Source organism: Numida meleagris, chromosome 7 (assembly GCF_002078875.1).
Source record: "Numida meleagris isolate 19003 breed g44 Domestic line chromosome 7, NumMel1.0, whole genome shotgun sequence".
Taxonomy (NCBI): domain Eukaryota; kingdom Metazoa; phylum Chordata; class Aves; order Galliformes; family Numididae; genus Numida; species Numida meleagris.
In genome coordinates, this window is record NC_034415.1 from 29,961,601 (window position 1) to 29,974,756 (window position 13,156).

Genomic DNA, 13,156 nt, shown 5'->3' on the forward strand with positions numbered 1-13,156 from the left:
CTACTTCATATCAAGAGCATTCAGACATTTATATTAATAGCTTGCACTATTTTAGAGCTGGAACCAATAAAAAAAATTCAGGGTAAAAATTTCAGGCAGTCTAAAGTTCCAGACATATTCTTATCCATCTTTATAAATCTCTCAGCTGAGGTTATCATCCACTGAAGTTAATTTAAAGAGTACAGCTTCTCCAAGTGAGTAGATGAATAGCAGACTTCATTTCAGCATAGTTCCCCTGAACACCACCCCCCTGCTCCTTTGCTCAGTTTTAAGCTAATTGAGGTCTGGTACAGTGCAGGCATTGAGAGGTTCTGGGATATCCATATCATCTCATTGTTCATTGCCACTGAATTTAACTATGCCAGAAAAGAAGATTGAGCTTTTAGGCCCCCAGCTCTGGAGTTATCTTCTGTAACTGACTGATGGGAAACCTGCTCTCCTGATCTTCAGGGCACACAGTAAAACCTATTTTATTGTCCATTAAAAAAAAAATACTCGTACTGAGTGTGAGCTGTCAAAGAAACTCCCTAGAATGTAAGTTTGCCATGATCAGAAAGTAGTAAGGTGGAAACGTTAAAATAAAGGAAATCAAAAGACAAATAATAAAGATAAATCAAAGATGCATATGGAGATATAAAATGTATGTCCAAAGCTGAGTAAAAAATAACAGCATGCCACCTAAACGTGGCAGCCAGTTCTGCCACAGCAAAGCAAAGGGATCTCAGCTCCAAACTTCAAATGCTTAGTTCTGACATAAACAAGTTTTTGAAAGGAAAGAAAAATAGATTGGTGATTATTGTTATTTGTCCTGCAGCCTATGTCATTTGGTTTTAATTAAAAAGCAAAGCACTTGTGCGAGCATCCTCAGTTTATACATCTATGTCCACAGTGACCTCAGGAATGGGCTCAAAGGAAGCATGGAATGACTAAGTTGGATTAACGGTCAAAAAAAGCATCACAGGAGACATCTGGGCAAAAGTAGAAGCGAAGCATAATTTAGGTTCTGTTAACTACAACTCCTTCCACAGAAGTAGAGTAGCTGAGGCTGCTGACATTGCAATTCTGAGATCCAAGTCCCAGCGTACGCTGAGAACACTGCTAGCTTTAAACAAAAAGAGAGATATCAACAGCCTTGTGCAGAACTGATGACAAGGATACCAGCGGTCCTGGCAGCACCACAAGGCTGTGACTCCAGAAAGCAGAACTCTTCCGCACTGAACAGCAGGAGCAGATGGAGAGCCCTTCCACTGGGGGCTCCATCGGGACCCCCTCCTCCCCCCCCGCATCGGGGCCCTCTGCCTTTGTGCCAGTTGTCCAGGCCATGCTGCAGGAGCCAGCCCAAACCATGACCTTCAGTGGTGCCAGATGAAACACTACCAAAAGCTCTAATTTTCAGTGTTGTTTAAATGGATTGGGACTTCCATCACAGCCTGAATTTCAACGTACTCCCACTCCAGTGTCCTGAATGAAGGAAGATCCAAACAAGGATCACACTGGTGAAAAGGTATGGTGAGTTTTTACCTTTCTCACATTTGATGTGAATGTACCTTTGTCCTCCTCTGCCTTGTAAGGGAGCAAATAGAACAACAGAAAACCTCACAGTTCCTATAGGTTGGAGTGAAATAAGAAGAGCAAAATGCCCATCCTCTAGCAACACAGGCCTCTTCCTCTGACCCTCCGCTGGCAGCACTGCCAGGGTCTGCAGCAGGCAGCTGAAACGCCGGTCCCTCACAGCATTAAACAGCAGAAATGAAGCAGTAAGGACGGGGAAAAAAACATATCTTTTGCACAAGTTCAGTAAAAAAAAAAAAAAAGTGTTAAAAAAATCAGGATTACTAGAAACTGAAAATAGTTTCTTGCTCAAACAGCTGAATCTAAAGCCAACTTGTTTTTATCTGGTTATTCTATAGAGAGACACTATTTCTAGTGAAATTTGACTATCAGATATGCCCCATTTTTCCTACAGCTGACAGAAAGCACTGGTGGATCTTACTGTCGTCATTATTATTTGGCATTATTATTACTACTGCCAGCGAGGCTGACAGGAGGTAGCACCGCAGCCCAGCCCCGCCGCAGCGGGAGGTGCTGGTACTCTGCACGGCCAGCAGCTGAGCACAGCAGCAGCACACCCAGCACTGCGGCCACGAAGCCCTCCCAGCACAGATGCGTCACGGTGACAGATGCCTCCACTTTGGCTCTAAAAGCGGTTGCTTGCATACAAGAATAAATCACACTCTCAGCCCGATTCTCCATCACCTGAGAGCAGAATCCATCTGAAGGGAATAAACAATTTCCCTCGTAGCCGGAAGAAGCATTAAAGGCAAAACCAGGAGTAGAATACCTCACCAGCAAGTTTGATATTCTGCAAGTCCTACCGACCTTTTGGCTGGGCTCTGAACACTCCCATGAGTGCAGCAGCTCAGACCCGTGTGCCACAACAGAGCAGCACACAGCCCCAAAGCAGCGCGTCTCCGAGTTACCAAACGCAGCGTGAAAGCGGACAGCAGCGCAGCCCGAGCAAGGGCTGCTGGTAGGGATGGGGCCTGGAGCCTGTACCAGAACCTCCTCTTGCTGAGACCATCGCCCAAGGGAACCACAGAGAGACGGCGGTGTCCGGGGGGATATCAAGGTTTGATTACTTGACTGAGAAAGCACAACTGGAGCAATAAAAGTAAACCGTAAAAGGAGTTCCCTGGGTGTATAAATATGTATAAATGCTAACACAATTATATCAGGTTACAGCAAGTACTGCAGACAATAGTTGGTTGTATTGTCTCATTCTTACTATAGGGAGCACTGTGAACTTTTGAGATTTTTAACAAATCAGTTCCCGATAACAATACAAGTAAATAAAACAGATTTGCAATTACGGATGAGATCCAGTTCTTGGGAGAAGTGGCACCTATCTTTTGCTTTCCTATAGATTCTCTGTGTGATCTTAAATACACTTCCCATTTTATTGTACTGTGCCTTCCCATCTTACAATGGGCAACTGTAGTTTGCTGCATTGAAAAATGAGTTTTAATTTCCAAGGCTGACTGGAATATGCCCAAAGCAGCAGGCAGAGCACACGCTAATAACTGCAGTACCAGACATCTGAACTTACCCAGTTCTCAGGCACCAGCGCAGTGCTCTTGTGAAGATGTTTTCACAGTTTGGTTAGCTGCTTTGCAAACATCAGGTATAAAAGCTCCTCAGTGGGGTCTTTGCTAAGGGCTCAGCCTGATTCAAAGTATATCCAAAGTACAGTCTGACCTGAGGACTTGTAGGCTTTTGTTTTGCACCCACAGTCTCAAGAAGGGTGTTTGTGTATCTCAATGATGAGCAGAACCAGCTTCAAGGTTGTGATTCAAGGCCAACCTGAAGACTTTTGACACATCAACACAAGAAAACAAACTCCTCAACTATCAAGAGAGGTGAGGTTGTCTTTTGCAAGAGGAATATCAGAACTAGGAAAGATCAGAAGCAGATTTATTTCCTCACTGAAATGATGCTACCTTGGGAAGAAATGTAAGATGTGTCCAGGGAGGCAATACCCTGAAAGGACTGCTTATAAAGAGTTAGCTGCTGTCTTGGTTCTATCTTGTTTGCAAGCAAGAAGTAATCATCACCCACAGTGACTGCCATCGAGACTGTATAGGTCACAGAAGTCTCAAAAAGATGTCAGTGAGAGACCGAGTTTACACTTTACTGAATCCCTCACAGGGAACAAGTAATTTAGGCTCTTGTTACAGACTTAGAAAAGAGAAGTTACTGAAGATGGAAGGAGAGGAAATGTCAGAAGGTGGTAAAGCTGTGAACTGCATGATTTCACCTCCAGCTCTTGGAAGGTTTCCTGTTTGGAAGCTGATGTGAGAAGGCCGGGCTCAGACAGGGCTGTAGCATGCTCCCAAGGAAATACAAAAGTGAACTCAACGGAGAGGATGTAAGAAAGGACGGCTGGTCTCAGAGGGCACTGCTGAAGAGATACTGCCATGAAGTAAGCTCCGCATCTGTCTGTGCCCAGTGGCCGTATGGTCACTCTTGCTGTCACCCTACACGGCAGCTAGAGCCAGGTCCACGTCAGCTTTCCTGGTGCACACTTGTTCTAGGGAAGTCACTAGCAGACTCACAAAGGGCAGGCAATGTTACCGTGGTCCTGCCCTGGAAATCTGGGTGTCTAAAGGGGACCCTGGTGGGGAATGGATGGGGGGAAATTGCCTGCTCAGCCCCAGGGAGCACAGGGGAGAGGAGATGACAAGCTGTGTGCCAGCCTGAGCCACGGGCACTGTGTTAGTGCTGGGGTGGGCACCAGATGGGGGAACTTATGGCCACCCAGGAGAAGATGGGGTGGTTTCATCTCTTTATAGGTGCTTGGTCTCTACAACACACAGCACCACCTTTGCATCAGCAGCACTGAACACTTCATGAAACTGATATGAAGTAGGGAATGGCCTGAGGTTTCTGCTACCCGTCCCAGAAAATACCAGCAGGAGTTACACACATTTCTGAACAAGCGTAATGGTAGTTATCTGTGCATTCAGAGATAAACCTAACCTGGAAAGACATGGTGGTCAATGGCATTTTTTGAGCTGCAGAGAGCGACTGATACTCAAAGGTAACAAACCTAACAGTGCAATCCATTACTACCAGCTGTTCAGTGCAGATGTAGATAATGTGAGCTTACACTTTTCACACCATATTTTCACTCAATACCTGCCAAAGATCTGAGCCAAAATACTGTCAAGACTCTGCTCTTTTCAGTTTTGCTTCTTTGAGAGAGAATTGGAAGGAAAAACACGAGAAGGACTCCTTTAAACACACTAAAAAATATGCACTCTTCCAAATAAATGGAAGAGAAATAAACGAACAGTGAAAGGAACTGTCATCAAGATCCCAGAGTCCCGGCAGTCACAGTGATGTGAATAATCCTCCAGTAACGTTATAGCCGCATCAAAAGGAAGCAAGTTGCTGGCAGTATCACTGAGATGATTACTCAGTTCTTCTTGGAAGATGACATCCAGTTCTTATCTCATGCGCCCTGTGCTCCATGTTCTGCAACAAGTTAAAGAAAACTCTGCCATATCTTCCCTTTTTAATTACAGAACAGCTCTTTCAACCCGTTCCTGGATGACTTAATCAGATCAGGAGACAGAGTAAAGATAACAGATAACTGTGAGCATAAGAAATACACAGCTGTTAATCTGAACCTTTCCTCCACACTCTGTGACTGGGAGCTCCTGTCGTAATCAGCCAAAGCAAAGCACCCAGAACCTGGTGGAGGTGCAGCTGTGATCCCAAGGCTTGGGCAGTTCCTCATGTTGCCACAGGCTGTGCAGCTCACTGTGTTTAGTACATTTTTCCTTATAAAAGCCTTAAGAAGTAACGCTGCACACCACTTTGCAGAACGTTAATCGAGACATAGTGAGGGACTGAGTGATTTACCTGGGGACACACAGGAAGCCATGCCACAGTGGGAAACTGAATGTTGATGTCCAGAGTCTTTGGCCTGTCCTCAAGACCTCAGCACAAGACCATTTTCCACATCTAATCTGTGTTCAAAGGCACGTGCAGTCCAGCAAGAAACAGCAGAAAGCAGAGGCACAGAAGTGATTAAAACTACTCCTTAGCTGTAAGCATCAGCAAATCAGCTCAGATTACTCTGATACACAGCTTGGCACTATCCTAGCTAAAGAACAGAGCTTCCTCTAAGGAAAGACTGTGCAAGGAAAGCAAAGGAGAATTTTGCTTGTAGTCAGAATAGTCCAAGAGATTGATTATCACCCACACCACAATACTCAGTATGAAACTGAGATCTCGCAGCAGGTTGCCAGTGGAGCATCCCGGGCCCCTCTCTATCAGATAGCAGAAGACAGCTCTCTGTTTCACCACTCAGACCAAAGCCCCTGGGTTCAGAGGTATTTAATCTCTTCGCAGTGTGCCTGAGCTTTCTCTTTACCAATGATGACTGTTCAATAAAATGTTATAACTGCAACTTCATATCCACAAAATAAATCAATTCCGAACCACACAGCCTAAGTATGTGAGTATTCTGACAACCAATTGAAAACAGATAAGTTCCTACTCATAGCTCCACAGCAGCGAAAGTCCAGACAAACTGAGGAAGATCTGTTCAGAAAGTAAAATCTCACACCCATGGTCATATGGAAATGATTTTTTCTAAACACTGTAGTATTGCAAAGCCATCCCAATAAACAGCAAGGTCACGATAGCAGTGTTAGTCACGGCATTCTCCGTAAAATTCAATTTACTCAAAATTCTTGGCTGCCAGGTCCCTACTTGCCTTTCACTGTTAACTTTTAACATTAACAGCTGAACAAAAGAAGTCATCTGCAATCACCACAAATCATTTCTACTGGATCTAAAACCCAGGAATTAGGCCATACACTCCTGAGTGCTGCAACCCTATCTGTTGAATAGTTGCCCACGTACCAACGCAGAACACTGCATACTGGCTACTTTAAACATCAAAATAGGGCTATTTTATTCGTTACTGCAGCTATAACAGATTTTTATCTGCGTATTTGTTTCTCAATGCAAGCATACAAGCTTAGTTTTGCTATAGGACTCCGTGAAGAGCAGCGTAATTAGCAGTAGGAAAGAAACTGACTTTGTGTGGTTACCTGTGGTAGTACAAAATCTGTCTTTAAAAGGAGCTATTCACACCTGAGACCTGCAGAGATGAGTCACAGGACTCAGCACATCTTTTCAGCATTTTCTGTTGGAGACCACAGAGATTCTGGACAACTGGCATGTGATACTTAGACGATGACTGAATAACCCATGCAAGAAACATTCTACTAATATATACACAAGTACACGTTTTTTTTTTACTGAACTCTTGGAAAAGCAAGGTACCCTTGAGCAAGAGTAACACAGTGTCTTCATGGGAATTTCCTCCTTTCCTTGGCTCTGTTCAGACTCACTCATAGGAGGGCAATTTCTTTTCTAAGACTATCTGGAGGCTGCATCATATCATCCAGAGAGGAACACAGCCAAGACAATAATGCTATCTCAGAGGCTCAGTATTTAAAAAGAAAACTTGGCTCCTCATCCACCATCTTTAAAATTTCTCTGTAAGTGAAACTGATAAATGATTCATTTTGAGCATGTAAAGTACATTAAAGAGGTTTCTTTATCTGACTCTAGTTCTTAAGATTCAAATAAAGTTGCGTTTAGACAATGGCTTGCTGAAGTGATCTTCTGGGTTATAGTCTTCCACCAAAATCAACACCTTCAGTAATACAATTTTATTGAAATTACCCATCAAAACTATTTTAAAAATGCAAACTTTTTTTTGATTTAGAAGGACATACAGTGATCTTTTTGAGAACCTGCTGGAGATGCATGGGATATTTCTACTCACAAAGTTGTGATCGAACACATAGGATTAACTTTATATACAGGAAGAATACTGCAAAAAAATCCTGACTGAAAGACAAATTCTGTACACGTGGACATAACAAATGTCATTTTGATGAGCAAAAGTGACAATAAAAGGGGGCACTCTGATAAACTTATTTGTGGAACTTAATAACCATTCAGTCATCACGGAGCAAGCTGGCTGAGCATGCCTGAAGCCACCTGCTGGAGAAGCAGGTTGGGAGGAAGCACTGCCACAACCCTCTTGGCACACCAGCTTTTCTACACTGAGAGATTTTTTCCAGCTGTTGCCATGCCAGCCATCCTTTTGATTTGCTCACCCATAGAGAAGACATTTTATCTGATCCCAGTGACACAGGCACATGCCTAACCTTAAGCATATGCTTAAGTCACACTGAAGCAAGATGGAAGCATATGCCCTGGCTTAAGAGTCACTGCCAAAGCAAGGAGACTGACTTGAGTGGTGTGAGAAACATCTTCATGTTTTCGCCCTTTCCCCCGTTACACAGGCTATAAGCAGTGGCTGCTGCCTGTCAGGGAAGAGCATGAGCTGCAGGCTGTGCACTGCCATCCAGGAGCTCCAGCAGCAACACCTCCCTATCCTGCAGGGTAGAGAGGGGATAAAACCCACCCCTCAGTCCTTCATTAGCGGCATCATGGGCACAACACCAATGCTTTGCTACTTCTGTTTTGCTTTTAATGCAGATTCCAAAGGCCTATGCAGCCTTGAGGAGAGCTCAGAAACACCCCGGGACGAGGACTACACACTGGTTGAACACTGGGGCCGCTTTGTTTTCAGCGAACATTATGTGTCAGAACCATCAGAACTCCTGTGTTAATAAAAAAAAAAAAAGCCATGCTTTTTCTATGTTTTTCTACATTTTTCTATATTTTTTACTCAGCGAGAAACTTACTGAGCGAGGGGATGGCAGCACACAGGGAGTGGCAAAGGGAAGCACCAGGAGCAAGAGAAAACAGCTGCATTTGTTGAGTGGGACACATCAGCTTCATCTGTAGCAAAAAGAAACGAACTTGCTGCTACCAAAACTTGTACATGACTGAGCGAAGGGCAGAGGACTTTACAGACATCCAGGCAATCCTAAAACAAGGCCATGGTGTCAGGTAAGTCTTGCACAGAGGATCTGGCTCATCACACAAGCAGAACTTAGCTCATTACAACCCTAGTACTGGTGGGGGTCCTGGACGTGCCTTCTCTCCTCAAATGCACCTCTGCCACAAAATTAATTTGCAAATTAAGCCTAAATTTCCTGAAAAAATGCATTAAAAAAGATAATTAAGAATTTTTTTCTTTTCGATGAGTCACTGAGCTGCATCATGCACAGCTTGCACAGTTTGGAAGATCAGTATGATGATACTGGAGAAATACAGTTATATTGATTACCACAAAAAGAGCAAGGGATGCAAGTTCCCACGTTATATTTTGGAATGAATAATTATTATTACTCCCACATTAACAAAGCAGAGTTCCAAATACATTCATTTCTTACGCAGGGCTCCTTGGGAGTACTGGAATAAGGATGGCTACATCCCACTTTCAGCTTTGGAGCTTACCAGTTCAAGACAAATGCATACTGACTTCAAGAAACTATTAGGCTATTTTAGCTGGCTGTCTCATGGCGGGAGGTAATCATATGTGAACAGCAAGGATTAAACTCCATCCTCACTGAGGTCTAAGCTTTTTTAATATACTTTTATCTAGAACATCACATTGGAAAAAAAAAAAACCAAGATTCCTAAGCAGTCTTGTTTATGTGAAGTGAAAATAAAATACAAAAAGCTTTTGCATTAGCAATAAAAGCCTGCTGAAGTCAGCTTTGCTGCAAACTTCACTGCCATTTATTCAATGGAGCTAAAGCTTTGCCACCTGTTCAGCAACAAGGGCGAACAGTTCAGCTTCAGGCATGCACAGGAAGGACACAGTTCTAAGTCCATGGATATAGTTCACATTTTAAATGCTTCTGAAGCAGTGATATGTGGATGTTATGCCAAAACAAAAGCATAATTTGGCTCTCATTTCAGTTAAGAGAATGCTGATTCACTGGCAAGTAGGCAGCATGGGTTGTAGATATCCTAGAGTTCTCTGAATCACAGAATATCCTCATTTGGAAGGGACTCATAAGGATCATTGAGTTCACTTCCCTCAGCTCTAAATCTGCACCAAAGTCAACGAAGTAAGCTAATTAACAGCAGCTGAAGTTCTAGCCTTCCAGTCGTCACTTCTGCCTTTAGTTCTACTTAGCTGAACTTCTATTCAGAGATCTCATATGCTAAATCCAGCATAATAAAGTAGTAGATTAGATTCCAGCTGCATTCAGATTTTCTGAAATTTCCATGGCCTGATCTCCAGTTGATAAAATAGGACTATGCCCACCTGTTTGAGAAGAATCTGTCCCATAACATGAAAATTAACTGCAGCTCTGAGAAGAAGGAACCTCAAAACAATAATTCTATTTTGCAACATGAGTAGCAGCTGACACCTTGCAGCAGGACAAAACTTCTGAGCTTATCTGTTTGCAGCTGAAGAAGCTGTTAGGAGATTGTTATGGAAAGCTAGATTCTTGGTCTTCGTAACTTTACGATTTGTTGAACTAATTGACTGCTTCTTCTTCTTTAAGGTAGTGAGAGAATGCACACTGGTAGAGTGAAGGACCTTTGATAAATATAATAATTTTTATCATAAAAAAAACCCTAAGAACAGAGAGGTGGGCTTCTTGTGGAAAATTAGGAATCATCTCTAGAATTTGAGAAACTACGAAATGCATCTGCATTTGTGACAAAGCTTTTCAAATAAGTCCGGTTGGTATCTACAAGTTGAAATCAAGGGACTGGTTTCTAAAGATAATTTTGATTCCTAATACTTACAATTAGTAATTTTGACCACTTTTTGTGTTCCAGGATGTCACAAATTATCACAACCTCTCTGCTGGGATAAAATACTTCAAAGTTTATCATTCCTACGGAGTGTTTTAATTACCTTATTCAACTGAACTTAAACAGGAAAAAAAAAAAAGAATCACAAGGGAAACCACACTCATGTGGTTCAAAGCCACAGTAATCTGGTTTTATCTCTTGTCTTGAATAAAGCCATACTCAGCAACTGGAAACAAACCTTGATACATTTGGGTGCAACTTAACTCAGAATGCAGGCAGCATCGCTGATTGGGTGTTCCCTACAGCCTTGTTGGGCTTTCACAGCTCCACGAGCAGTGCTAGCATCTTTGCATTGCCTAGATGTACTTGACTTTATATGGAACACCAACGCTAGGCTGCCACAGCCTTACCAAGCATGCCCTGAGAGGATCAGCGCTTACACTGAAGCACCAGCTGAAATGATGGAAAGTTCTTCTGTGATGAAGATGATGTGCAAAAAGAAAGGACAGATGGATCGTGAATTTCTAGGCACAATGACGGATTTTCTTGAAGAGGCAGCAGTATGCAAAGAGCATTTATCTGTATGATGGACTCTGTAAAAGCAGGCTTCTTGCTACAGTCTCATCTATGTGTGAACTTTACAGATCTACAATGTATGTTACAGAGCCTCCACACCTTGAGAAAAGGAACAAGTCCCCCCTAACACATTAACATAATTTTCTCAGCACCTCTTTGCATCTGCTCTCCTTCTCAGCTCTTCTGCAGCAGACTGAGGCTACATGACTGCCTTGGCACTGCTTAGTGTTGCATCAGTCACACACAGCTGCAGTAAAAGAAGCATTTACTAAGGGTTACCGCACAGCAATGTCCAAGGTAGTGGTGTACTTCCACAAAATCCAAGCAGGAAATGATTTTTGAAGTGCTGTGGTATCTCGTGAAAGACATTCAGTGTTGCCAGCACTGGATACTCCATCGTATTCTCCGAACTTTGATAAGAGTTCCAATAGCTTCAGTGAGAATTTCCTGGAGTACATGTCTGAAGGGTTACAAATGTAATTTTTATGTTGTTAACTGATAACATATCATTTATGAGAGAACTTGAGATTAAGTGATAGGGCACTCCATGCTAAATGAAAGCAAACTTCTGCCAATAACCATAAAAACGTGATTGTGTTAGAGTACAATACAGATCCCAGCGGCTGCAGAAGAAAGAACAGATTGAGATCCCATTGCAAAGACAGGGTGGAGGTACACCCCACAGAGCCATGAGCAGAGTTGCTGCCTGGATGACGCACTGTCCACCTGAGACCGCAGCCCATCATTGCAAACTCATCACAGCCACCACTGTTCTGAGCACCTCCATGTTACGTCCTGGCACTGCAGACAGCAACCGCTGTAAATCTGCAGGCAGAAGTGCCTGGGACAGGCACCCAAAAGCTAAGACCAGCCTTTAACAGAAGAAAGACTGCAGCGTCCTCACAACAAACACATGCATCATGTCCTTGCCCCTGCTCTGTGGAAGCCCCACATCACCCTCAGCAAGATGAACGAGGCACCACCCCATCCCCAGTTCCCACAGCCCTGTGCCAGCACCTAGGTGGCCCTTTGCTACCAGGGTCAGGGGGCCCACAGCTCCCAGGGAGACCTGAGCCCCCACAGCCACCCATATCTTGCAGTTAAACTGGCACCTTGCTCTGTCTCATGTAGCACTTCTGCAGCGTGCTTGCTACACAAATGCCAGGTGACTGCACAGCAGCAGTTATCACAGCCATAGCAGTTTAATGCAAGCATTAGGCAAGGTTCACTAACTGCCTCACACCTGAACTTGCAAATGCAAAGCTCTTAATCCAAAATTCTAGTTCAGGTTATTTTGTTGGCTTGGCAAAACCACAATAGTATGCAACACACAAAGGCAGCCAAAGTAAATATCTACAGAAGAGATTCACAAAACAATTTTCAATCATGACAAAATGGAAGAAAATCCCAAGTCCCACTATACACATATAGAATGACCAGCTCCAGGAACAAATGACTATCTCTGCTTGCCTGCTCTGCTATGTTTACTTGCACTGCCTGCCAAGACTTTTAAAGCAGTGTTTATTTAATAAATATGCTGATTCATCAACACTGTTTTTTCTGTGTGGAGGGAAAAGGTCAGTTACGACAAATGGTGAGACCATCTAGTTTCACTGTTCTAAATGACAAATTCCAATTTGTGGTTCAACACAATTTTTGTTTTGTTTTGTTTTTTTTCTTTTATTTTTTTTTTGTTTTTTGTTTTTTTTACTATGTGAATATGAAAAGAAAATAAAGCAAAACAAATTCAAAGCAAAATATTTTAAGATATCTTTAGCAAATGCTTTACAACTGACCACCTCACTGTGCTCCTCCATCTCTCTGCCTCTGTTGCTTTTAACAAGTTTCCTTCAGCTATTCTGACCAGCACAACTGAGGTGCCTCCTCCCGCCCAGGTGGGACTCATTGTATTTTTCTCCTTCCAGCATTCTTCTAGGTACCATCAGCAGCCATCAAAGCTTCCTGCTTGCAAAGTTCAGACTCAGACGGGGGATCCCACCACCCCCATGCCCTGTCAGAGGACCCCAGCCCGCTGCCCGCAGGGGTCGGCTCCTCTCCCCACACAGGAGTGGGGCAGGGCAGCTCTCACCCCAGCATACACACTCACACGGAACCGCGGCACTTCTGGCTCCTTGCTGGCAGTGAAACGTGCTCCTTGGGGATGTTTTGAACACTGGGGTGACTGTACAAAGTGTTTTATATCTTTGTAAAGTTACACTGCGTTATTAACCACCGTGAAGCATGTGTTGTCCCAGTGCACCAGCAGTGGCAGCCCAAGGACAGAAGCCCAGACAGGCTGCAATTT

At 43.5% G+C, this 13,156-nt stretch overlaps 1 long non-coding RNA gene across 1 annotated transcript; it reads left to right on the forward strand.

The window, feature by feature from the left end:
• Positions 1,238-2,685, forward strand: LOC110402872. The gene is made up of 2 exons (XR_002441375.1): positions 1,238-1,504; positions 1,967-2,685. It is a non-coding gene; the product is annotated as an uncharacterized LOC110402872 (long non-coding RNA).